Source organism: Bidens hawaiensis, unplaced genomic scaffold (assembly GCF_021521415.1).
Source record: "Bidens hawaiensis isolate Kalapana, Puna unplaced genomic scaffold, B.hawaiensis_p1.1 tig00001597_1, whole genome shotgun sequence".
Taxonomy (NCBI): Eukaryota; Viridiplantae; Streptophyta; class Magnoliopsida; order Asterales; family Asteraceae; genus Bidens; species Bidens hawaiensis.
The window spans coordinates 3,768,342-3,780,687 of record NW_027491092.1 but is presented as its reverse complement, the minus strand read 5'-3'; positions in this window follow the sequence as shown (position 1 = coordinate 3,780,687).

The following is a 12,346-nucleotide window of genomic DNA, read 5'->3' as shown; positions in this document are numbered from 1 at the left end:
TCTCGGGAAGATTTGATCGTTTTCGGGAATTATAGATTGTTCTCGGCCAACTGTCTGTGTTCTCGGAATACTTTTGTGTGTTCTCGGTTAACTTTCAAGGTTTTCGGTTAACTTTTAAGGTTCTCGGCCACTATTCAAGGTTTTCGGTTAACATTCAACGTTCTCGGCTAGTTTTGTTTGTTCTCGGTCAAGTTTCAGTGTTCTCGGTTACTAATCAAGTGTTCTTGGTTGCTATTCAAGTGTTCTTGGTTACTGTTCAAGGTTCTCGGGCTTTTGAAAGCATTAGACTCATTTGGTTGGGCTTTGGATTTTGTACACCTGGGCTTCTATTTGGTTGGACTTGTGTGTTATTGGACTTTATTGAAAGATGGACCAATCAATTAGTACAACTTCAAATGCCGCTTTACACCAAGAACTGGACTCAATCATGGGAACTGCTACATGTGTACCCCGTCTACTGTCTCTTATGGGGTTCGCCGAGTGGAAGTTAAGATTCGAAAAATACTTGAAGATGAAGGATGCAAAGATATGGAGGAGCAATGTCAGGGGTCTTCAAATTATCACCTATCAAAGAGAGGATATATAAATGAAGTGGTGATAAAGCCTGTCGAGATGTACGTCGACGCAGACTTTGAGAAAATCGAAGAAGATGAAAAAGCTCTTGCTACCTTAACAATGGCACTTTCACCTAATATTGCCTTGGGGTTCAGAGAGTTACAGTCTCCTAAGGCATTATGGGAAGCCCTCCTTGAGGTGTATGAGGGTAATGAGGACATGAGGAGAAGCCGATAAGATCTCCTACGACAAAAGTTTAACATGTTCAATCATGTCCTGGGAGAGTCTTTGGAGACATAGCTTCAGATGTTTATATCACTGACATAGAAATGCGATCTGCCAACATAAACCTGACCATTGTTGAGATAAATAACAAGCTGTTCAACTCCCTGCCACAAAGCTGTGACATGAACGTTGCCGTCATCAAGAAGACCAAAGATCTGGCCAAGCTAACCCTGTCAGAAGTGATGTCCATCATTAAGGCTTGTGTTATGGATGATAAGAAGCGTGCCATTAATCATGCCAACTCATACAAGGCGGTCGGCTATAGTGTTGCTTCTAACAGTGCTCTCATCTCACAAGACAGCTTCTCTATCTTTAAATCCTCTCAGGGCCAGTATGCTCCACCACAGTCGCCTCAGCAGAACTTCTCAATGTGTAAGTCTGCTCAAGGTCAATTCACTCCACAACTACCATAGCCTACTCCCCTTTTCTTCCAACAACCAGCTTTTGCAACCAAGCCACAAGCTTCTACTACTACTTCCAGCCTGTCTCCCACTCAGATTCCCACTATTTCGAATGAGACTCAAGAAAAAATTGCTTTGATGGCAGGTTTTATGTAAGGCCCCGAACCTCGGGTACCCCACAGTTGGTAATCATTCAAAACACTCGTAAAAATAATTAAATTTAAAAACAATTCACTTCATTAAAATAACCATTTCAGAGTATAATTCAACGGAAAACATAAATAATAAAATAAGTTCCCAAAACCCGGGAATTTTGCCCAAAATCAACATAGTTATATTTAAATAAAAACTTTTAAAAACAAATGTTTAATAGTGAAACTTCAATTCCCGTATGCCATTCACCATCCAAGTAGCTTCGTGCACGTCCAAGCGATAAGGCATCCTCTTCCTAACCTGAAACTCACACTAACATGCACACAAAGTCAGCTTGAGCTGAGTGAGTTCAAGTTTTAAGTAAGTAACATCATTAAATAATAGTTATGATAGTCATACCAAAGTTTTAAAACGTAAAAGGGTACATCCATCAAATCATCATTACCGAACTAAACATCCTCATACATACATATACAAAATGTATATGTAAACATCCTTTCAATTACATCTCTATATATATCACAGTATATATATAACATCCACGTATAACATCAGGGTCGAGCAAACGTACAACCAAAACACGTAACATCAGTGCATGCAAACACAAAGTAGGCATACACAACATCAGCAGCCGAAACGACTACAACATCGCCAGATACAGGCCAAGAAATAATGTATATACATACATATATATATATATATATTTAACATCCCAAGGCCTACCATATGCTAGCAAGCCTATATAAATTCGTTTAAAACCTTTCATCATGTAAGAAAACATTTAGGTGTGCATGCTAGTTGTCACACCCCGACTAGCACAATGCGGAAGCGTAAAACGGGAATGTAACAGACACCTCTGATATCAACACATTGTTTATAAAGAAACATTACAAACTAATTTACAATATATTACATTTCTTCGTTCTATCATTGTTTTACAGTCCAGGCGATACAAACAAAACTAGTTCGTTAACTATACATTCTTACTACTATCGCCCTTGCTTCTATTCACGTTGCATCAACCACACACCTCAGGCAAGTAACAGGTCACCAAATCATTCCAATTTAGGTACACCTGAAAAGCAGTTTAAACGGGTCAACTACTAGAGTTGGTGAGTTTCACGAGTTTAAAGAAAGCAGTAATGAGTATTCACAAGTCAACACTTGTAATCATGAAATAAGTATGTATGTATGTAAATGATGTATGTGATGTAATTATGCTAAGCTACAGTGAAGCCTGGACTGTTCGTGCTGCGTGCCTCCATTTCCCACGCTCAATCAACCACTGTGGCCCCTTTCCGCCCACAACATGCCCCGGTAGCTATGTCTAACACTACATAGCTGGTTCTTAAAAATTATGGTCATGTGCAAACGGTTTTGGTGTCTCGGCAAACCGTGCCGGCTCCGTTTGGGTTTGTCAAACCAATAGTACTATTCACAAGTCACCGGCTCGAAGTTAATCACTGTGATCGTGGGGACTTTCGTGTGTTAGCACTTAGATAATTCACATCATCACATGTTTCAGATAAGTACATAGATATAAGCAAACATGCTTTTCACCCCAAAAGTTCGTAAAACAGTTTAAAAGTGGGGTCATGAAACTCACGGTTTGGTAGATAATCAGTACTGTATCAGCTCGTGGTTTGTTCGGTCTGCTATTAGTAGTCCCTATAATCAATATTATAATAATATGAATATTTTAATATTAATATAATCTCAATACTAAACTGGGCTGTATAACTAATCTAGGTGTAGCTGGAACGCCCAGAAAATGGCAATAGGCTTAGGTTGTGATGTTGTTTAATGTCTAATACTTAAACCGAACTTGGCTCAGATTCCCGTTTTCCCAGCCGGGCCAAGTTGTTCGTTTAGGCGTTCAGAAAACAGTTATGGGAAAATAGGCTTGGGTAAATGTATTGGTTAATAAAATGATTAAGTTATAAAGAAAGATCACATACTGGGGTCCGGATTAGCCACGGGGCCCGTTTCCGTTTATTCAGTTTGATTTAAGAAGAAACGCGCACAATCCACCCGGATTGTCCAGGTTTCTCATAGAAAAGTTCATTTTCACTTAATTAGTCCAAACATATGATTTTTAATCACTCTTGGTGTTTTGATTTTCCCGCAGGTTCACTAGTCGCGAACTTGCCGTTTGTTATAAAAACTGAATTTGTTTAATATTCAGATTAGCATAATTAATTAACCATTAATCATTAAATTATGAAAATTTAACCACTTATCAATTAAAATATGTAGATTTTTATAAAAATATTTATGGAATTTATTTACTGATTTATTAATTTATAAAAATTCATTTTATCAGCTATATTTCGCCTGAAAATCGTCCGTTTACCCCAAACAATTTCCAAAAATTCCACAAAAATTCCTGAATGCTCAATTCATGTCCCAAAACAACCTGTATCAATTCCAGAATGTTAAAAGCTCGTGCGATATTCTTTTCGGCCCAAATTCGGTTGTAAAAATTCACACGAACACCAAATGATCCCAAAACTCATATGTGATCAAAATACATCAAATCTGAGTTACCAGAAAATTTTCATAATTTTTGAAGTATTTTAGCTATTTTTGCCAAATAAACGTCCCAATTCGGTAATAAATTCGCAAAATATTCTCGGATGGTCGAAAAATTACCAAATTTGAACAGGGACTCATTGACATGGTCCCTGATGTCCCTGCAAAAATTTCAAGTCCTAAAAATATGCACATCACAACCTTAACCAAAATAGCCTGTAAGAGAGTGTTTCGGCATTACCTTAGCGGGTTTGGCTCGTTTCCGACCCTTTTAATCAAGTTTTCAGGTTCTTGTGATTCTAAGAAAGTTAGGTATAAGTCCTATATCTCAAACCAAGCAATATTTCATCAACATAACAGCCCTTAACTTAGGGTTTCGGCTAGTGTACAAAAACGAACTTTTGAAGCGTAAAAACGCCGTTTCAACCCTTTAATCCGTGTTTATGGCCAAAAAAACTATTAAAACAGGTTCCTTACCATGTGTATGATCAAAACATGTTTATGGACCATTTTTAGGATTTTTACACGGTTAGGAATGATTTTTAGTAACCAAGACATGTTTTTATGGTATTAAACAAGTTTAAACAAGCATAAAAGCTACTTATTTAAGCTCCTTACCTTAGGGTTTGAAGGTTTTCTGGCTGGAGCAAAAGTTGTGTCCAGATTTTTCAAGAAATGAGGTTGAAAATGGCTTGAATCTAGTTTATATGTGAAATGAAAATGAAGGGGGTGGGTGGTGGCGGCTGCGGCCGGAGTCCATGGGCCCCTTTTTGGGCCCATTTTGGCCCAAGTTTTTGATTTCTCAAGCCCAAATACGAAAAGCCCGGTCCAAATTTAGTTCGGGTTCGGTTTTTGGAGCGAAAAACTTATCGGGTGCGTTAAACAACGCGAAAACAAGTGTTTTTCGGCTAGTTTTGTGTAAAATTATAAAAACATACTATATGTTTGTAAAAATCAAAAATATTTTCACGGATCACTTAAAACATTTCAAATAAGTGTTTGGTAAGTCTTTTTCGGCTTATCGGATGATACAATGCTTGGTTTGTAACTATCTTTCGCGTTTAAATCTATAGCGGGTAGTTAAACGAGCATATTTTCGTTTAACTTGTTTGCTATCAAAATAAGGCCATATTTCTAATGTTTTAGCTTGTATAGATCGTATATCACTTATAGATGGCCCCCCCGAGATATCTGGGTCATAACCCGACCCATTCGGTTAATCGTTCGTTTGTTATGCAAAACGTGCGTATTTGCTTAAACGGTAAATACGAGCTGAGGTGTACCTCGTTTTGGCTCAAATGTCACATTCTTCCCCCGTTAGAAAATTTCGTCCCCGAAATTCGATTATTCAACGTTGTCATTATTTGGAAACAGGTGCGGGTATTTCTTTTTGAATTCAGATTTCCGCTCCCACGTGAATTCGGGTCCCCTTTGTGAATTCCACCGAACTTTTACTAGAGAGATTTTGTTGTGTCTTAATTGTTTTATTTTTTCCTCTAATATTTCCACCGGTTCTTCAACGAAATTCAGTTTTTTGTTTATGTTTAAGTCTTTTAATGGCACGATTTCGGTTTCGTCAGTAAGACACTTTTTCAGGTTCGAAACATGAAAGACATCGTGAATAGAACTCAACTCCATAGGAAGTTTCAGTCGGTAAGCTACCGGACCTATCCTAGAAGTGACTTCATATGGCCCAATGTATCGTGGAGCTAGTTTAGCGTTTTTTTCCGAATCGAATGACGCCTTTCCACGGGGATACTTTCAGAAAAACTTTGTCACCTATTTCAAAGGATAACGGCTTTCTACGAACATCAGCGTAGCTTTTCTGTCGATCTCGGGAGATTTTCAATTTGCTTGTGATTTTACGGATTTTGTCGGTGGTTTCTTGAATCAAGTCAGATCGTGTAATTTGGGTATCTCCAACCTGAGTCCAACACAAGGGTGATCTACATTTCCGTCCGTACAGTGCTTCATACGGTGCCGCTTGAATGCTACTGTGATAGTTATTGTTGTACGAAAATTCAACCAGTGGAAGATGTTGATCCCAGTTTCCACCAAAGTCTAGTACACAAGCGCGAAGCAAATCTTCAAGGTTTGAATGGTTCGCTCAGATTGACCGTCGGTTTGGGGATGGTAGGCGATACTTAGTTCAATTCGGGTTCCCAAAGCTTCTTGTGCGGCTTGCCAGAAACGAGAGGTGAAATGGCTATCACGATCAGAGATGATTGAAACGGGTACGCCGTGTCGGGATACGATTTCATTGATGTAGATGTGAGCAAGTTTTTCGGTTGTGTAAGTGGTTCGGATTGGAATGAAGTATGCGGATTTGGTTAGTCGGTCAACTATTACCCATACTGCATCGTTTCCTCTGGAGGTTTTTGGGAGATGTGTTACAAAATCCATGGTAATCTGTTCCCATTTCCATTGTGGTATTTCCGGTTGGTGCAACATTCCTGAAGGTTTTTGATATTCAGCCTTAACTCTCGCACACGTTAAACATTTATTGACGTACGTGGCTATATCCTTCTTCATACCGGGCCACCAATAATACTCCTTCAAGTCTTTGTACATCTTATCTGTTCCTGGGTGAATGGAGTATTTGGACTTATGGGCTTCGTCCATGATCAAGTCACACAGATTGCTGAAAGTGGGAATCCAAACTCGATTTTTGTAGTATAGAATTTCGTCAGTTCTTTCTTCAAAGTTTTGTTCGGTTCCATGCAAGTTTTCATTTTCCAAGTGATCTCCTTTCAGAGCTTCGTTTTGAGCAATACTAATTTGCTCGGTGAGGCAGGTTTGGACGATCATTCCAAGTGCTCGGACCCGTAGTGGTTTGATCCTGTCTTTTCTACTCAAAGCATCTGCCACTATATTAGCCTTGCCCGGGTGGTATCGAATCTCATAGTCGTAATCATTCAACAATTCTACCCATCTCCTCTGCCTCATGTTTAGTTCTTTCTGGTCAAAAATATGTTGTAGGCTTTTGTGGTCGGTGTATACTGTACATTTGGTGCCATACAAATAGTGCCTCCAAATCTTAAGTGTGAAAATAACCGCGCCCAGTTCCAAATCATGGGTGGTATAATTCTTCCCGTGCACCTTTAATTGTCGAGAAGCGTATGATATGACTTTGTTTCTTTGCATTAGTACGCATCCCAACCCTTTCCGGGACGCGTCACAATAAACTACCAGATCATCAGTTCCCTCTGGAAGACTCAGTATCGGGGCTTGGCATAGTTTCTGTTTCAGTAATTGAAAAGCCGCTTTTTGATCTTCTCCCCACACATAAGCGCGATCTTTTTGAGTCAAAAGAGTTAGAGGTTGGGCTATGCTGGAAAAATTAGCAATAAAGCGTCGGTAATACCCAGCTAAACCCAAAAATTGGCGGATCTCATTCGGTGACTTTGGGGCTTGCCGGTTTTTAATGGCTTCAATCTTGCTCGGGTCTACATGGATACCATGTCGGTTAACCACGTGTCCTAGAAATTGTACTTCTTGTAGCCAAAATTCACATTTTGACAGCTTGGCATACAACCTTTCCTGCTTCAACAGCTCCAAGATAGTTCGTAAATGCTGCTCGTGTTCCTCCTTGGTTTTCGAATATATCAAAATGTCATTAATAAACACGATAACGAATTTGTCGAGGTACGGTTTACAAACTCGATTCATAAGGTCCATGAAAACTGCGGGAGCATTAGTCAGTCCGAACGGCATAACTAAGAATTCGTAGTGGCCATAACGAGTTCGGAACGCCGTTTTAGACACGTCTTCCTCTTGGATTTTAACTTGATGGTAACCGGATCGAAGGTCAATTTTCGAGAAATAGTTTTCCCCTTGGAGTTGGTCAAACAAGTCATCTATTCGTGGAAGAGGGTATCGGTTCTTGATGGTAACTTTGTTTAATTCCCGGTAATCAATGCACATTCTAAAACTTCCATCTTTCTTTTTCACAAAAAATACCGGTGCTCCCCAAGGGGAATAACTGGGACGAATGAAACTCTTATCTAACAACTCCTGCAACTGGTTGGATAGTTCTTGCATTTCGGAGGGTGCTAGCCGGTAAGGTGCCTTAGCTATATGGGCTGATCCTGGAATTAAGTTTATACGGAATTCAACCTGTTGGTTCGGTGGTAATCCGGGTAAATCGTCAGGAAAGACATCGGTATTCACGTACAACGGGAATCTCTTCTGTGCATTTCTCAGCAAGTTTTTTTCTAGTCACGTTTGCCAGGAAAGCTATACAACATTGGCGTAAACATTTCAACACTTTGAGATGAGACACGAGAGGTAACATCGAACCAGACTTCTCTCCTTGTACTACAATCAGCTCACCATTCGGAAGTGGAATTTTAACCGTCTTGTCGTTACACGCAATCTCCGCCTTATACTTGGTTAACCAGTCCATGCCAACGATTACATCAAAACTTCCTAACTCTACCGGGAGTAGGTCAATAAGGAATGGGTGGTCATTAAGAATAATGGAACAGTTTTGGATTATTTGGTTGACAGTTATAGAGTTACCGTTAGCGAGCTCTATAGTATAGGGATTTGTTAGTTCACTAACTGACATATTACCCAGGGACATAAAACTAGTGGAAACAAAGCTTCTATCGGCACCAGTATCAAATAATACGGAAGCATATTGATCAGAAACAACAAATGTACCTGTTACCACGTTCGGGTCTTGTCGTGTTTCTCCTGACCCAATAACAAACGCGGGTCCCCGAGACGCACTTAAAGTCGATGCTTGGTTTCGACCGGTGACTGCTCCTCGATTCAGCTTGGGGCTGTCCCTTCTAAAGTGTTCCGTGCTCCCACCTTCAAAACAAGCACGTCGATTCACTACAGTTGAGTTTTGCTGAGCTGGTTGCTGACGAATTGGTTGTGGTCTCGGTAGTTGGGGACGACGGGGTTGGGTTGTCTGGGCTGGGTCGGTTTACAATCTCCAAACCGATTCGGCAATTAGGACCACCATTGTGTCCAGTCCTTCCACATCTTTGACATATTATCGGTCTACACTCGCCCACATAATGAAAATTACATTTATCACATTTTGGCCATGGTCCCTTGTACCTATCTCGTTTCACTTCAGAACTGCTCAAGACATAATTTTGTATTGTTGGGCGTGTACGTTTATTTTCTGGCCTTCCTTGTGATCCTGATCCATAATTGGTTCGCTTCATGCCTGATGATTCCCCGGCCATTCTCAACACTCTGCTTCTTACCAAGTCGAAAGTTACGATGCCGGCCTGAGTCACGGCATTCTCGAACGAAGTGTGACCCACAGAGTTCACCAAACTCCTCACTTCCGGGGCTAAACCCCAAATATAACATTCAACTCGTTTATTTTTAGGAGTTACTAACCATGGTACTAAGCGGGCCAATTCATTGAAGCGGTTCGTGTATCCCAAATGATCCGCTCCTTTCATCTCCAAACTCCAGAGTTCGAGTTCTAATATTTGAATTTCATTCCTTGGGCAGAAATGTTCCAATATCAGTGTTTTGAGTTCAGCCCATGTCATGCGGTTAATTGTTTCTTGTCCTTTTATCTGTACCGTAGTGTTCCACCACATCAAAGCATGATCCGTAAAAGTAGAAGCAACATACTTGACTACGTTTTCTGGTGGGCAATTGCTGATATTGAGGACAGATTCAGTCGATCCATTTGATTAACCCGTGTGGCCCTTCAGTGCCTTTGAAATCAATCGGTTTACAGGCCATGAAGTTTTTGATCGAATATTCCCTTCGAGGGGGATTAGGGTTGTTATTGTTATTGTTTGGGTTCGGTGGGGGATTATTGTTGTTGACATTATTTGCATCAGGTGGGGGATTATTATTTGTAGCTGTTTCAGTGTTGGTTGGGGGAGCATTATTGTTTTGTTGTTGGTTTGTTTGCATATTTGCGTTTACACCGGCAGTTACTTGCGTTACAATAAGCGGAATTACTGCCTGCATTTGCCGAGCAATCATCTCGGCTATTTCTGCCTCAGTAATAGGGTTTGCTTTCTTTGGGGCCATTCTATAATGATAAACAAATATAATCTAATTAGTACTAATTCCAGTCTATGGCACTATGTAATAGTAATCACAATAAATGTTGTACAGGTAAACCAAATAACATACTGACATTTCACAAATTGTTCTGTACATTGGTATCAAAAAGTATATATACTTAGCCTGATAAAGGCCAGTGCTTGCATGTATATATCAAAATATGTCACTAAGTGACTGTTAGACTTAACCCTATAAGGGTCAGTACTTGTAATAATATACAAAGTTGTGCTCCACGTTAACATAACATACTACTATATATATGCATGGGGTATCAAAAGATCATGTACACATAATTGTAATATTCCGCATCTATCCATACAGACGATAGGCTAACCACAAAAATAAAAATAACAGCACCGTAATTGCCCAGTAACAGTTCCACAGCCGAACTGTCACCCTATCCAAACAACAGTGGTGGGAGGCATCTGACTGCGGCAAGTTCAGTACTATCTGATGTAACGTCGATAAGTACTGGGTCATGTCCCTCCTCTCCTGGTTAATGTTAGCTATGGCTATCGAATGGTCTATCACATGGTCAGTCAGGACAGCCATCCAAGAGTTGTTTCCTGCGTTTGGGAGGTCAGGGCGAGGGGTAGGTATACTCAATGAACGAGAAGATGAAGTATCTGTCCTAGGGCGTGAAGGTCCTCCCCGGTCATGGGTAGATCTGAATGGAATCGAGGTAGGGTCAATCGGGGTTACCCGAATACGAGCAGTCTGCCGGACCCGCGCAGTAGCTGAAGTCGTCGGCGACAGGTGTATAGGTGGAGTGGGTAATCTGGCTACTCTAGCAGGTGAACGATACTGACTGTTAACTTCGTCTTGATCCCTGCGTGGTGACCTGGGTGGATAACTATCACATCTGTAACCAGATAGATCAGGCACATTCCTGGGTAGCTCTCTACAAATAACTTCATCTTCCACCTCTTCCTCTTCTTCCTCCGGTTCCTCTTCTGGGTCCTCCTCTTCTGGATCCTCCTCTGATTCTTCCTCGGGATCCTCCTCTACAGATATTACTGGTTCTTCTTCCGGTACGTAGTCGTTATTCCTTGACATGACTCTGCACAAAGGTTAGTTATAAGAATAATAACTATAGTCATAAGAATAATAACTATTGCTATCGCTAACTATTGTTGAGGAGATTAATTAATTAAACCAAATTTAATATTAATTATATTATAATATAATATTAGTTTTATTAAAATTTTAATTATTATTATTATTTAAATCAATACTGAATATAAATGAATATAGTATTCATAGTAAAATTTACCGTCATCAACAGTATCGTACGTACACGTATTCATACACCTTGTTTCACATAAGCACGTATGAGTGTTACATATATATATACTTTTCCATTACCTTTTATACACATAGGTTGCCACTTTTACCTAACCCTACGTTCCGCGACTTCTCTCCGAATTCCCTCGTACAAGCAAGTCTGTTATTATGTTCCGGACCACAATAACTCACTTGCCCTACAAGTTCATCCCGACATCCATCAGTATATAATATTAATTTATTATTTAATTATTTCCCAGAGTTAATCGAGCCTACAGTTATATTTTAGATACCCTAAGGGATAACCTAATCCTTTATAACCAATGGCTCTGATATCAACTTCTGTCACACCCCGACTAGCACAATGCGGAAGCGTAAAACGGGAATGTAACAGACACCTCTGATATCAACACATTGTTTATAAAGAAACATTACAAACTAATTTACAATATATTACATTTCTTCGTTCTATCATTGTTTTACAGTCCAGGCGATACAAACAAAACTAGTTCGTTAACTATACATTCTTACTACTATCGCCCTTGCTTCTATTCACGTTGCATCAACCACATAACTCAGGCAAGTAACAGGTCACCAAATCATTCCAATTTAGGTACACCTGAAAAGCAGTTTAAACGGGTCAACTACTAGAGTTGGTGAGTTTCACGAGTTTAAAGAAAGCAGTAATGAGTATTCACAAGTCAACACTTGTAATCATGAAATAAGTATGTATGTATGTAAATGATGTATGTGATGTAATTATGCTAAGCTACAGTGAAGCCTGGACTGTTCGTGCTGCGTGCCTCCATTTCCCACGCTCAATCAACCACTGTGGCCCCTTTCCGCCCACAACATGCCCCGGTAGCTATGTCTAACACTACATAGCTGGTTCGTAAAAATTATGGTCATGTGCAAACGGTTTTGGTGTCTCGGCAAACCTTGCCGGCTCCGTTTGTGTTTGTCAAACCAATAGTACTATTCACAAGTCACCGGCTCGAAGTTAATCACTGTGATCGTGGGGACTTTCGTGTGTTAGCACTTAGATAATTCACATCATCACATGTTTCAGATAAGTACATAGA